Here is a 13,070-nt window from a genome sequence, read left to right on the forward strand (position 1 = left end):
AATGGAATCCTTCTCTTTAATGGGTTGTCTTGGTAGAGGAATTTTACACCTTACTATAGTCTTGTCATTAATTCAATAATTCCTATTTATGTAATACCCAGTGCTGGTTTAATCAATGCTCTGAGGAGTGGGCTAGGGATGTTTGTTTGTGGGAGGGAAAATAATTCCTGAGAAAGCCAGGAGCAGACCTACTTTCTGGTAAATAATTTGAAAGTTGGAACTGTCATCCCTGTATTTTTTCTATAACTGCTGCAGACTCTGTCCCACTTTTCTGTGCTTGCACAGCTTGGAGGGCTGCGTTTACCAGGTCACTCGAGTTCCACCAATACAAACCAGGGAAATGTGAGCATTTCCAAAGAACTGAGAGAGGGTAGGGACCTGCCAGCACTGTTCTTTAGGAAAAATAACCCACTAACCCTGCCTGCCCTGGCAAAACTGTGCCATAAATCTGGACTAATCCTTGATGACAAATGGCCTGGAAAGAGGGAAAGGAGAAAGCTCATGTTCTCTTGTGAGAAGAAAGATGAGTTAATTCTTGATTAAGAAAGACAGCAAGTGGAGACACTTCCAGCTGCACAGACATTGTCTTGACATTGCCTGTTAAATGCCTAATGATGACAGTTAGTATGAATTAGCTACAGGAGATGTTTTATTGTGTTTTGTGGTCCCCAGGGCACACATGCCAGGGACTTTTAAAGAGAATAAAAACAGAGAAGGGGAGGCCTCCATATGGCTCATTTTGAATTTGTAATGTCTGGTTATTAATGGTATTGACACGTGGCTCCCATATAGTACATGTTAAGCCTCAGCATGTTCTGTCTTTATAAAATAAAAGCATGAAAAAGTGGGATGGACCCCAAAATGACAGGCAGAAACTTACCTGAAAATTGTTTTTTTTTCATTTTCCAGGCTGAAAACTGGGATAACTGCTGAACTGGCAGCTCTTCCCACCCCTTTCCCAGCATGCCAATGCAGGGTCCAGCTCTCATTGCTGAAGTCAGTGTGAGTCTTTCTCAATACCTTTGACCATCAAAAATTCAGATACAAGAAAAAAAATGTCATCAGAACTCAGCAGGATCCAATTTTGCATCTCTGAATTTCAATTTAACAACAACAGTCTATACAAAAAATGCAAATATGATTTTTGCTGCAGACAAGAAGGAGAGAGGGTGCTGAGAGCTCTCGTGTTTGTTTGATCACTTTAAGGCCTTTCCTGCAGAAACTGAAATGGTGAAATTCTGCTTGAAAAGTGCTGGGTGCATTTACAGGCAGAGAGAGGAGACGAGTAAATCTTTTTCAGCTTGGAGCAGCCTCTGCCAGACCTTTATGTTTTTTCACTTAAATACAAAGAAAGGAATTTTTTTTTTTGTTGCTCATCTGTGGGTTCACCCTGAGTGCTTCTGGTTTACTCATCCAGTTCAGGGAAAGAAGAACCAAAGAGGTTCCAGCTCTTTCCCCCAGCCCAGCCTTTTCTGTCCTGTGATATTAATGAGTGATAATGTTTCATGAGGGTTTTTCAGACTATTACTGCTCAAAATCACTTTGGTGCACTGGGACCCTTATTTTCTGGGTATATCAAGAGCTTTCTGCAAAGCAGAGGAATAAAGACAAATGTAGTGTTGTGGCTACAAATCCCATAATGGTTTGACCTTTATTTGTCTCAGAATCAAGTTTTAAAGAGTGGGTCCCTCACCAGGCACGTTGGGGATGCACAGCACTGCTTTGTCCCTCTCCTCCATAACTCACACTTCCAAAAGGCAACAATTTTCATTCAGACTGAGGAGTTGTTGGGAGCTGGTCAAAGATTTTTCTTTTCCTGGTTAAATCTATAGAATATAAGACTGAAGAGCTCATTACCTGGGGTGGAATTAGTTGTGAAGAGAGGCTGGGGCAGCTCTGTGGCTCTATCCCTGCAACCTCCTCACTGCCACTGTGTGTTGGGCTCTCAGTAGGGGAGGGATCACTGGGATTTGGGTAACAAAGATTTCTTTGGGAGTGGTGAGGCATTAATGCAGTCAGGAGAAATGGGACTCACTGATGTAACAAATATTTTCCTGAGTTTGTGACAGAGCCAGCCCCTCTCCCCAAAGCTCTAGTGAAGTCTTGCAAGCAGTGGCATGAGCCCCATCACATGTGGCAGGGAGCTGTTGGATGGAGCCTGGCCAGGGGGATGAAGGGAGACAATTTCTGAAACCCTTTTGCCTCTCAGTACAAAACCAGCAAACCCTCCATGCATCCCCTCATTGATCTTTAATGTCCCTTCCAACATTCCATGGCTGCACCTGCAGCACCTGCTTGTGCATATACAGCTATGGATACTGGGATTTCTTTCCCAGAAACTTTGTCTTCTGTCACTTTGAGTCCCCAGTTTTTCAAGTCCCATGGGGGACTGGAAATAGGAGTGGCTGCAAAAGTGATGCTCCACAGCCGGATTCAAACCCATCTGGGCAAGTGGTGCCCTGTCAAAGCAGTGAGAAACCTGACACAGAGTGGCACAGAGAGCTGCATCTTTTCCTTCTCATTTTGGCACTGAGAAAGTGCTTTTGGGCTCTCCTCTCCCGAGAGGGGCTGGATGCAGGCTTGACAGCGCTGTGAACACCTCACAAGAGCCATCGAATCCGTGGGTGAGGTGTAATATCTTCACTGTCCACGTCCATTTGGAAAGGTGCTTTGAGGCAGCTGCATTCTGAGATTGCAGAGGCACTGGCAGGGGATTTCTGGGCTCACACTGTACCACTTCTGAAGGGATAACAGCCCTGGATATTAAAGAGCCTCTAAGGGAACAGGAGCAGCTGCTTGATGTTTTTGTAGACTGAAGGTGCAGCTCTGGCAGCATTAAATCTGGAAGGTTGACAAGCAGATTAAACAAGATGGTTTAGCTCTTAGAGCCAGCCTCAGGCTTGCCGCTGAAATGGGTTATGAGAGGCTGTAATTGAAAGGAAGTCTGATATTTCTAAATCTCAGAAGGTTTGGAAGCTGTGGGTGATGGTGTGCAGGTGTGGGTGGGTGCATCTCCATCCCCCTGAACCACTTAACCTCTCTTGTAAGCATTCACACATCATCTTGGTTACCATTACATTAGGAATTAGCACTTGCTGGCTTCAAAACCCAGAGTAAGATTATTGATTATTTGTTACATCTGCTTTCCTTTCCTTTGCCCTTTTGTCTGTGTGAAGAAGGATGAGTGTGTGTCTGGTTTGGGGTTTTGATGACAGTTTTGTTCTTATCTCATGCAAGGAGTTCTTACAGCCTGCAGGTGACCACATTTTACATTCCACACTTGCAGAAGTGGGGCTCTGAAGTGCCTCCTCCACCACCATCACCTACCAGATTTGAAGCCTGGCCTGGGTAAGCACCAGCACAGCTTCAGTTCAGCTTCTGAATATTAAAATCCTGTCACCTAGGTTTAGGGGTTTCTTCAGAAAAAGGGCAGAACAACAGCCATGCTCTCTCTCCCTTTCCCTCTATCCAGCACAGAATGAATTTTGCTCAAGTGTCAACTTCTATTTCTCAGAAACAATTTTACTTCTTCACTGGACATAAATGCATCTGTTTTCTTTTCTTATTCAGAAAAGAAATGGAACAAACCTCTCACTTATTCACACTGCTCAACTTTGATAAAACTATAGCTTAGAAAACTCTATGTATTAATAGTGTGAATCACTTAAGTGAGGTAAAAATTTCCATGATGCTTTTAGTGTAGGCAACTTATCAGGGGCTGCCTTTTAATCTGTTGTAGCAATCTTGAACATTAAAGCCAGGTTATTTCATAAAGGGATGTATTCCTTTCACTGGGGAGGTTAATATCACCCATGATTATATTTGACATTTGGGCCTGGCATATTATTTTTCATACTGTGTCTGAGCCTAACTACCCACTCTTCTCATGAGCAGGGTTTGAAGTGGGTACATTTCAAATCTCTGCACACATCCATGAGTGCCATCCAAACAGCCTCATCACTGGAAATAAGAAAAGACAATTTAATGAACAAAACAAGGAGGGTGAATTCAGTAAATGAAATTTCTCTGGAGCAAGCAAAGGGTAAATGCTGTTGTTGTGCATTCCTGCTGAGGCAGCTATGGGAGGGGAGAGGGTGCTGTGCTCCTTGGAGGAGAACCTCCAGAGCATCCTCACTGGAAATACCCCTGAACAAACTCTGCTGAGGTGCAGCTGATGGGCAGCCAGGCCTCCCAGCTTCCTGCAGAGATTCCTTCCAGAATACAACCCACAGCATGGCTTAGGTTTAGCATGGCTTCTCTCCCCAAGAAACAGGGATGCATTTGGGGGGGCAGGTCCAGAGGCTGATGTCTCCAGCTGAGAACATTTCATGTCCCGTAGAGCCGGCAGACTCTGGCTGGCTGTCAGTGTAGGGCTGCTTGAGTGTGAGCCTAAAAGGACCCTGGTGCTGGCCTGGTGAAGATAGCAGCTCTCAGGGTAAATGACTTTTGTTTAACAGTCAAGGGAGCCCATGGCTCATCCTTGTCTGATTCCCCATGTGAATTGATCCACAAACGTGAGCTGTTCACTCTCTGTTGGAGCCCCACTGGCTCCCATTTGTCTTTGCTAAGAACAGGGGGTTGAAGGTGGAGCTCTGGATTCTGTTCTTGGACACAAACAATGTGAAGAACTTACTGCCACCAGCAACACCTAGAGCTGAGCAAGTTCTTAAGGAAATCAGGGCCTTTCTACTTCAAGTGTGGATTCCTGGGTGCTGCTCCTGTCATTAGCCAGCTGTTTGCAGTGTGTTGAAGCCAGCTGGGCCTTGACATGGCCTTTGGGTGTTTGGTTTTGTAAAATCACTGTCCTATTTTAGGCTTTGTTTGTTCAGCCTTAGAGCCTTGGTTACATCCCAGTGAGCCCTAGAAACAGAGCAGTGAACTGAGAGGGAAGAAATGGATCTGAGGAGATGAGGAAAAGAGCAAGTGGAATCAAATTACCACCAATTTCTGAGGCACAACAATGCATTAGGGAATTTCATGGAGGATTCAAACAACTGGGCTTGAAAAAACTCCCTTCCCAAAATTCCATGTCATCAAACGTCATTTCCACAGTCCCATCCTTTGATTTATTTTCAAAGGTAGCTGATAATGCTCCCATAAATTCTTCTGCCTTTGTCTTTTATCTGATCCTGACACTGAGGCTGCAGTGGAGGAAAGACTCCAAACTGTGAGAGCAGCAGCTCTTCCCTTTGTTTCCTGCAGTGCAGGGAACTGGAGACAAAAGGGACTCTGTAGGACTGCAAGAGCAAACCTAAGCAAGCAACAAAAGAAAGAATAACCAGACTCCAGGCTCTCTGAGCACTGCTTGGGTGAAGACACCAATCTATGGGATCAGAGCCTGCTTCCCTTTGCTTCCTAACACAGCCCAGTGTTCCCTGGGGATGTTGGCTATCAGGGGTTCTCCTGAAATTGAAGCCCCACTGGACAAATCTAAGCACAGCTTGGCAAAATGTCACTGAGCTGAAGCCAGTTGGATTAATCACAAAACACCCTGAACTTAACAGGGCCAGGATTTTATCCTGAAATCCCTCCATTGCTCTTACATATTAAGACAGTTCCAGTCGTGGAAAATGGGGGTGGGAGAGGGCATCAGGATGCCACAGAAATCTGTTCCTCTGTCCATCTTTAGCTGATCTATCATTTCCATTCCTGTTTACACAAATCTCATAAACTTGGAGACTCAACTTTTCCCCACACAACTGGCTCCAGTGCCCTTATCCCTGGGGAAGCCTTCCCAATGCCTGACACCCACCTGGCATGGGTTAGGCAAGCTCCAGAGGTGAGTTCAGGGTACAGTTGCCTGTCTTTTAAGAAGTGGTCAAGTGGAACATTTTGTTTTATAAGACACACTTTTGGGCAAGATGATGGCTTTTAATCTATCAATCTGAAATTTTTAAACCCGCCTGTTTTCAGCTGTGGCACAGCATGGTTTAAACAGAGCTGCTCATGGAGGAGCTCAGGACTGGTCAGGGGAGGGTCCCTTGGGAAATGCACCTCTGGACTCCCTGTCCCCTCCTCCCCATTCCCAAACTCACGTGTTCTGCAATCAGACCTGGTTCCAATCAGAACTCCTGTACTTATATTCTGGGGTTTTTTTACAACAGCAATTTTGTTTAACATTGCCCCTGAAGAGCTCTGTAGTGTTTTGCAGAGCTCCAAGTACAAGAGCTCCTTGAATCTTTCCCCGAAGTATTCCTGCTGCTGTCAGGAAAGAATATTAGAAGAGTGTGGTCCTGCCTTCCCCTCTCTCATTTGGAGGCTGTGATTCATGTTTTACAGCATCCTGCTCCCATTACCCAGCTCTGCTTTCCGGGGGTTTGTTCTGTAGCATCTCATACAGCAGCAGGACTAATGAGTTTTTATGTCCCATGGGTTTGTATCCTTTATCTCACATCTGTTCTCTTTGATTTCAGTAATTCTGATCCCATATCCTGCCCCTTGGCCATCCTGTCCAGACAAGACAGGGCAGAGGGAGGGATGTTTTCCAGCTGCATGGATGCAGACTGGTCCACCAGCAGCAGACTGGCCAGCAGGACATTGCCACCAGAAAATGCAGTTTTTGGTTGTTTCATTTACTTAGGCCATACTTTTCACAAAAGTTCAATTTCAGACCCTTCCTGGCTTTCTCCCACCCACCCTTCCCCTCAAAGCTGAGTGATTTTAAACACTGGTAATGAACTGAACATGAGAAACACCCAGATCAACCAGCACAGTTGCAGAAACCTCTTCTCCTTTAGAAACCAGGATAAAAATCCAGCTGCAAGGACTTTGAAAATGCAGGGAGAGGATTCTACAAACAATTCCTACCAGGGAATGCTCATGAATGCCATTTGATAAGAGCTCGTCAGCGCAGTGGGGTGGAACAGCTGAACTTGTTAATGAAAATGCCTTTTCTATCACCATTCAACTATTTTGCAAGGCAGGATTGTCTCAAATAAAATTATTTTTGTAAAGAAGAAAAGATTTCTCTACTATCACATCTAATTGTGGTATTAGGGAGCAAAATATCATTTTGAACAGACTTTTTGGGAGGGAACTGGTTATTTATAGCTATACTTTTTAAAAATTGGTCAGAGCAATTGTTTGAATTAAAAAGAAGCTCATTAATTTTTTCTCTCCCTTTCCTCTGCCAGGGCAAACAGCTGCTCTTGGGCTGTGCCCAGCGTGGAGCTCTCTGCAGACCAGCAGTGCCATTGCACCAGTGTCAGGCTACAGCAAGAAGTGGCAAAAACATCATCTGGATGATCATTATTTCATTTCAAACATTTTTGGTTAGAGGAGGAGACTCTCGAGGTGAGGGTGAGTTAGGAACATCCATTGCAGGTGACTTCCCTGGCTTTGTGTTCGAGCTCAGGGCTGGGGTTTCCATCTAAGGAGTCCATCACAGGAGAGCTCCTGGTGGCCCTGGAGAACCCTGCCATGCTCCATCACTCCTGCTGGAAGGATGAGCTGTGTTCCCCCTGGATCGCTGTCACAGCTCATCCTCCTTTTCCTCCTCCCATCCTGCCCTTCTCCAGCTGCTGCTCTCAAGGTCTCTGGTGAGCTTTGCCTTTGCTGAGCTCCCGAGAGGCCGAGCTCTGCTTGTCCAAGCTTTCCAAGGAGATAAATGCTGGCACAGCCCTGCATTGCTAATTAGCACACATCCCCTGCAAGGGGCACTGGTGACGTGCTAACGCTGCCTGGGTTTGCATGGTGATAACTGGGATCAGAGCAGGGAGAACAGGGATTGATTCTACTGAACATCTCCCCTCCTGAAAGCTGACTGCCATGGAGGGGGCATGGTGATGAAGCAGGACATCACCACCTCACCTTTGCTTCTGGGTGATGCATCCTGAGCTCATTCCCAGGCCAAGACGCTGTAGGATATTATCCCATGGATGTGTAAGAGGAACAGACAATTTCAGGCTGTCATGTGGACTCAGCTCACCCCAAGCTGGCCCCAAACACACCTCAGAATCCTGATAGCTTTCCCTTCTACCAGATTTATTCTGCAGCTGAGCTGCTGGGGCTGGAAAGTGTTTGGCATCTTCTCCACAACTCATCTTGTCTCACAAGGGAAGCCCAAAAGTCTGGTTAAAATTTGAGTGGGGAGGATGGTCCTGACAGTTCAATTAATGCAGGGATTGGGACACAAAAATCCAGCAGGAAATGTTGTGTACATTTGTAAAATGGTACTTGCTAGGTAGGAAAAAATGTAATAATGGTGCTTTATTTGAGAATTAATATGAGCCCATTTCACTGCCCAGGGAGAGCCAAGGGGAGTGTGTGGCTCTGTGCTTAGATCTTCACACCAGCTTCTACGTTCAACTGTTCAAACCCAGCACCACTTTAAACTATTTTGTACAAATAAGAGTGAAAACAACACTAAGCCCTTCATCATGAAGTACAGAAACATTATTCTTCTTTGTAAGTCATCATAAATTACAGCTGCAAAAGCAAATGCTGCTCCACCTGTGTGCCCAGTAAATCAAACTAAGCTTCTATAAAATACAATGCTCTCCCCATGGACACAAAGTCCTTGCTGAAAAGCACAAGGATAACATGAACTCACCAAAGAAGTGGAGCACTTTAATCTTTGTTTTGAAATCCCCTAAATTGCAGCCCTGCAACTGCTGAGAGCCACCTGCTTCCTCTTCCCACTAGCACAGCCCAGGCTATTTAGCTCCAGCCTCCAATTTTGCTCTTCGCTATTTGCTGGCTACTCAGAGCTGCTCCACTTGGGGAATTTGCTGTTTCCATGTGCCAGCCTGGCTGTGATGTGCTTTTCTGCAGCTGCTGTGTGTGTGTGACTGCATCCAGGTGCAAACAGCTGGGAAACCTGTCCTGCAAAAATGCTTCCCTTTGGGTTGTTCCCTCCCTCTCTCCTGGCAGTTTGGCTGTTCTGGAAAAGTTTTATCTTAGAGTTGTGTTGAGGAAGGGGGATTTAGTGTCCCTGTGGGTGCAGTGGGGTGGGGTGAGGTGTTCCCTGAGGTGAGAGCTTGGGTTGGGTGGGGTAAAACAAGCAAAGCCCAGGCTGGGCTTTCCCTATGGGAGGAAGGGTGAGAGCAAAACACTGCTCAGGCTTTGTCTTCCAATATCTGGCAGTGCTGAAAACCTGCTGGTGTCTTGGAAGCAGGTGAGGAAGATGGCAATTCCCAGGGGAGTCTCATTGTCCTAGCTCAAGAAATTTAATTACCAGAGCACCAGCTTTGTTTAATGTGAGGGAACATTTTCTGTATCAGACAGATTCAGGCAGGAGAACTCACGGAGGCGTCACACCCAGTAAGAAGGGCAGAAGCATTTATAACTCAGAAGCATTTATAACTCTTGCAGTATTCTTAATCCCACCAAATCCCAGGAAGGAATAGGAGCAGACAAAACTTCCTCTGTGTGCAGCAAGAAGGTGTTATTAGAGCAAGCTGGAAGTGGGACCTCCTGGCACGTCAATATTTGACTGGGGGAGATGTGGGGGCGGCGTCGATTGTGTTGTGGCTTTGATGCGTTGTCACTTCAAAGCACCAAACTCCCCAAATAGTTCAGGATCTGAACAGATGTTGGCAGGTGATGATAAATCCATGCAGAGATGGGAAAACCCAGTCTTTGGGGAGAGCTTCAAAGCTGAAGCTGAGAACATTGCAAATGTTATGAAAGATTTCAAAGTCTGTCAAGTGGGAGCTGTGCTTTTAGATTAGGTTAAGAAATGTGTGGGCTAATTTTGTGAGACTCTCCAGCGTTTACTGTGGATTATGGAGTCTCTTTCAATCTTTAAATGGCTGCACTTTTCTTTTAGTTTTCAAAAAAAAGAAAAAGAGCCTCAAAGGAACCTGACAAAAGTGTTTCTCCATACGCTCAGTTTGAAGACAACTCCCAAATGACTGCAGTTAGTGAATTATACCGAGCCTTTTGCTAACAAAAATGGGCAGATGGGTTCCCAGCTTGGAACCTGCAGCACTCCTGGCACAGGGAAGGAAACAGCATCAGGAGACAGCTGCAGGGGAACCACAGCCTGCTCGCAGCTCCTCCTCCCATCACCTCCTGTTTTGCTTCTCTTGCTTATCCATCTTCATCTTTCCAGCTCAGTGTTTTCCCAGCCTCACAGGAGCAACACGGAGCTGAGAGAGCGGCCTGGGCCTCCTTGGCTGCTGCATTTCCCCCTTCCTTACACAATGCTAGAAGTGTTTGTGTCGGAAGGGGCACAAAGATAATTTAGTTCCAACTTCATCTGCGACTTGCCCACCTTCCAGCCGTGTCCAGCCTCACCAGGAGAACTCCCGAGGGCCGCGTTTCGTGCCCTGAATCGCACCTGTTAACGCTGTTTTCTTTAACTGCCTCTGCCCTCCAGCCAACTAATTTTAGTCCCAGTGCTCATTTTTTGACAGGGAAATATTTATTGCCTGTTAGGTGATGTGGGAGCCCTCTCCACACACCAAAGACCAGCTCCATTGGTGGTGTCACCGCAAACACACCGGTGGCTTTGGGCTTGCAGGGACAGATTTTTAGCAGAGTTCCTCACCAACAGCTCCTCTCATTAAAGTGAAGTGAAGAACCAGCTGCTAATGGAGTGCCAAGTGGATTTATTTATCCTCCTTTTCCTTTCTGTATACAGGGGAAAAAAATTCCAGTGAGCTTCTTGAACCTCCTGATTGTAAGCTAATGTGGTACTCGCTCAAAAACCTGTCAAAATCAAGAGGAGGGAATTATAAATTTGATGTTAAATTGCATGATTTCTTTGTCTCTTTGAGTCAAAGCATTGTTTTACATTATTTCATCCATCAAAGCTTATTTAGTGGAGATTAAAATTCAAAATGAGTTTAAGAAAAGATAAAGAACCATTTGGCTTGTTTTAATTCATGTTGTCTTTGTGGGAGTTAGTGTGAATAAAATAGAAAAATAGTTTTGGGTATGAGTGGTGCTGGAGAGCAGAAAACTGGAATTTGAGCCTAAAAGCCAACATGTACTTATGTAGGCACAGTATATTTTTTTCAGGAATTCTTTATTTCAGAAACTGAAGGAACTCAAGACATTACAGAAATGACCAAAAAAAAAAAAAAAAAAGTGAAATATCTTGCTTTATAGCTTCTCTAGAGCTGTGGGGGCACATATTGCTTCTCCTGAAGGCAATTTGCAGTGTGGGAACTTTGGTCTGTGCATTACCAGGTTGTAAACCTGTTATTGTCGGTACCTGCTGTACATTCAGACATCTAAAGGTGATAGGCAGGGGTCACCGAGCAGGAGCAAATGGAAAAGCTCCTCTGGGATTTAATTTCGTTATAATTGTCGAATTTCTTTTTGGTTGGAATAAAGCATTTCTCACAGCAGTGAGCCCTGTGCTTTTCCCGGGTTTCCAAAGCGAGCCTTCAATAAACCGTGTGAATCACTAAAATATAATGTTTGCTGCTGAGCCTCCGTGGCAGAGCTCGTTCCCAGGCTGAGAGGGGCACAGACATTCCAGAAACACATTCCCCACCATGGCTGGTGCCAAGCAGAGAGATAACGAGGCTCTGCCTCGCTGCTTGGAGAGCTGGAATGAGGTCCTGGGAGAGAGCATCTTAAACCCCATGGACAGCCAGCAGGTTTGGGGGGTCTGTCACACCTTGGTTGATGCTGGTGCATGAAATGTCATTTCCCTGATGCTGAGGGGGAGCTGCAGTGAGAGTGGCTGCAGTGTCAGCTCTGCAGCAGCACGATGTTTCCCATGGAAGCTCCTCCAAGAAGATTTCCAACAAAACCAAAGACAGGGCTGGGGTTTCTCTTTCTGTTTAAATTTCCCACTGAGGGCACATTTCAGCAATGGGAGGTGGTTTTGCTCCCCAGACCGCCTGGGATTAGATACAGAAATCCAGTCCTGGTCCTTTCTGCATCTGTGAAGCCGAGGCGTAACATCTGCACATGTCCAGATGTTAAAACACAGGATTTGTGGCGATACAACATAAATTAAGTATGTGGATGTAGCGGTCTTTATGTGGGTGTGTTAATGAGGATATGCAGAATGAAGATCTAAAGGGATAATATGAATATATTATATATTTATGCTGCAGAGAAAACCCCAGCAAGGATTTCCCTCCACTTCAAAAGCCCCATAAAGGGGTAAAGGAGAGGAGATTTATTGCCAAAGTTCTCTGTGTTCAGCCACAGGACAGCTCAGCAGGAGGAGGGGACTCAGCCTCCTCCTCAGCCTGCCATGAGCAGAGGAAGCTCTGCTATTGGAGCTGGGGAAAGAAAAAAGCTCTGATTAGGTACAGGTAATTAATGAATTCACTCTCCCTGCCCCTCCTCAGCCTCCTACCCAGCCAGCCCTGGAGAGCTGCTTCTGGCCTGAGGTGATGGTGAAAGTGGTTATTTTGTCAAGATTTTGGTCAAGATTCCTTTATATGAACACGAGTGAGGCTCTAGGGACAGAAGGGTGTTATTTTTTTTTTACTGCTTCATGTACTTTGAAGTGCTGCATTTAAGCCATCAGAAAGGTCCCTAAAAGCCTCTCTGGAGAACAGGGAGGGCAAAACTTCTTCTCTGAGCAGTGGTGGGAAGTTATTGTGCAATCAGGTAAATTTTAAAGGATTAGTTGGTGTTAAAAGTCAATATTGTGTGCAATTTTCTGTCAGGGATGGAGCATTTTAGAGGCTGTAGCTACAGACACAGAGCCCTGTGTTGCTTCCTGAGCTGGGCAGCTTTTCCTCTTCTTTTCTGATCCTGTGTCCTACAACATGAAAAAGAAAATTAATCAGGGACTGGTCATCCTAGGGGTGAAATGTGAGAGTTCCTGAGCACAGAGAGCTGGAGGAGAAAGGAAAGTTGATTAATCCATCAGGCTGAAATCCACAGAGTCAAATATCCTTTTCCAGCAGAGCGTGTTGATGGTTGGAGCCCATGAGCAGCCCGAGGATGACAACCAACAGGAAACTTGGGACCAAAACGAGGGAAGAAAACCTCAGCAGGGTTTTCTTGGTAAAACTTGTGGCAGATGCCACATGGGAGTTAAGAGAAATAAAAGAAGCAAATATGAGGTGCCAGGGGAGGGAAGGGAGAAGCGAACATTTTTCTAATCCATGAATTTGACAGCCACTTTATATGAAATAAACTCTGAAGGCTCC

Source organism: Pseudopodoces humilis, chromosome 19, assembly GCF_049639895.1.
Source record: "Pseudopodoces humilis isolate 2021_Gansu_Grassland_sample_001 chromosome 19, ASM4963989v1, whole genome shotgun sequence".
In the NCBI taxonomy this organism is placed as follows: domain Eukaryota; kingdom Metazoa; phylum Chordata; class Aves; order Passeriformes; family Paridae; genus Pseudopodoces; species Pseudopodoces humilis.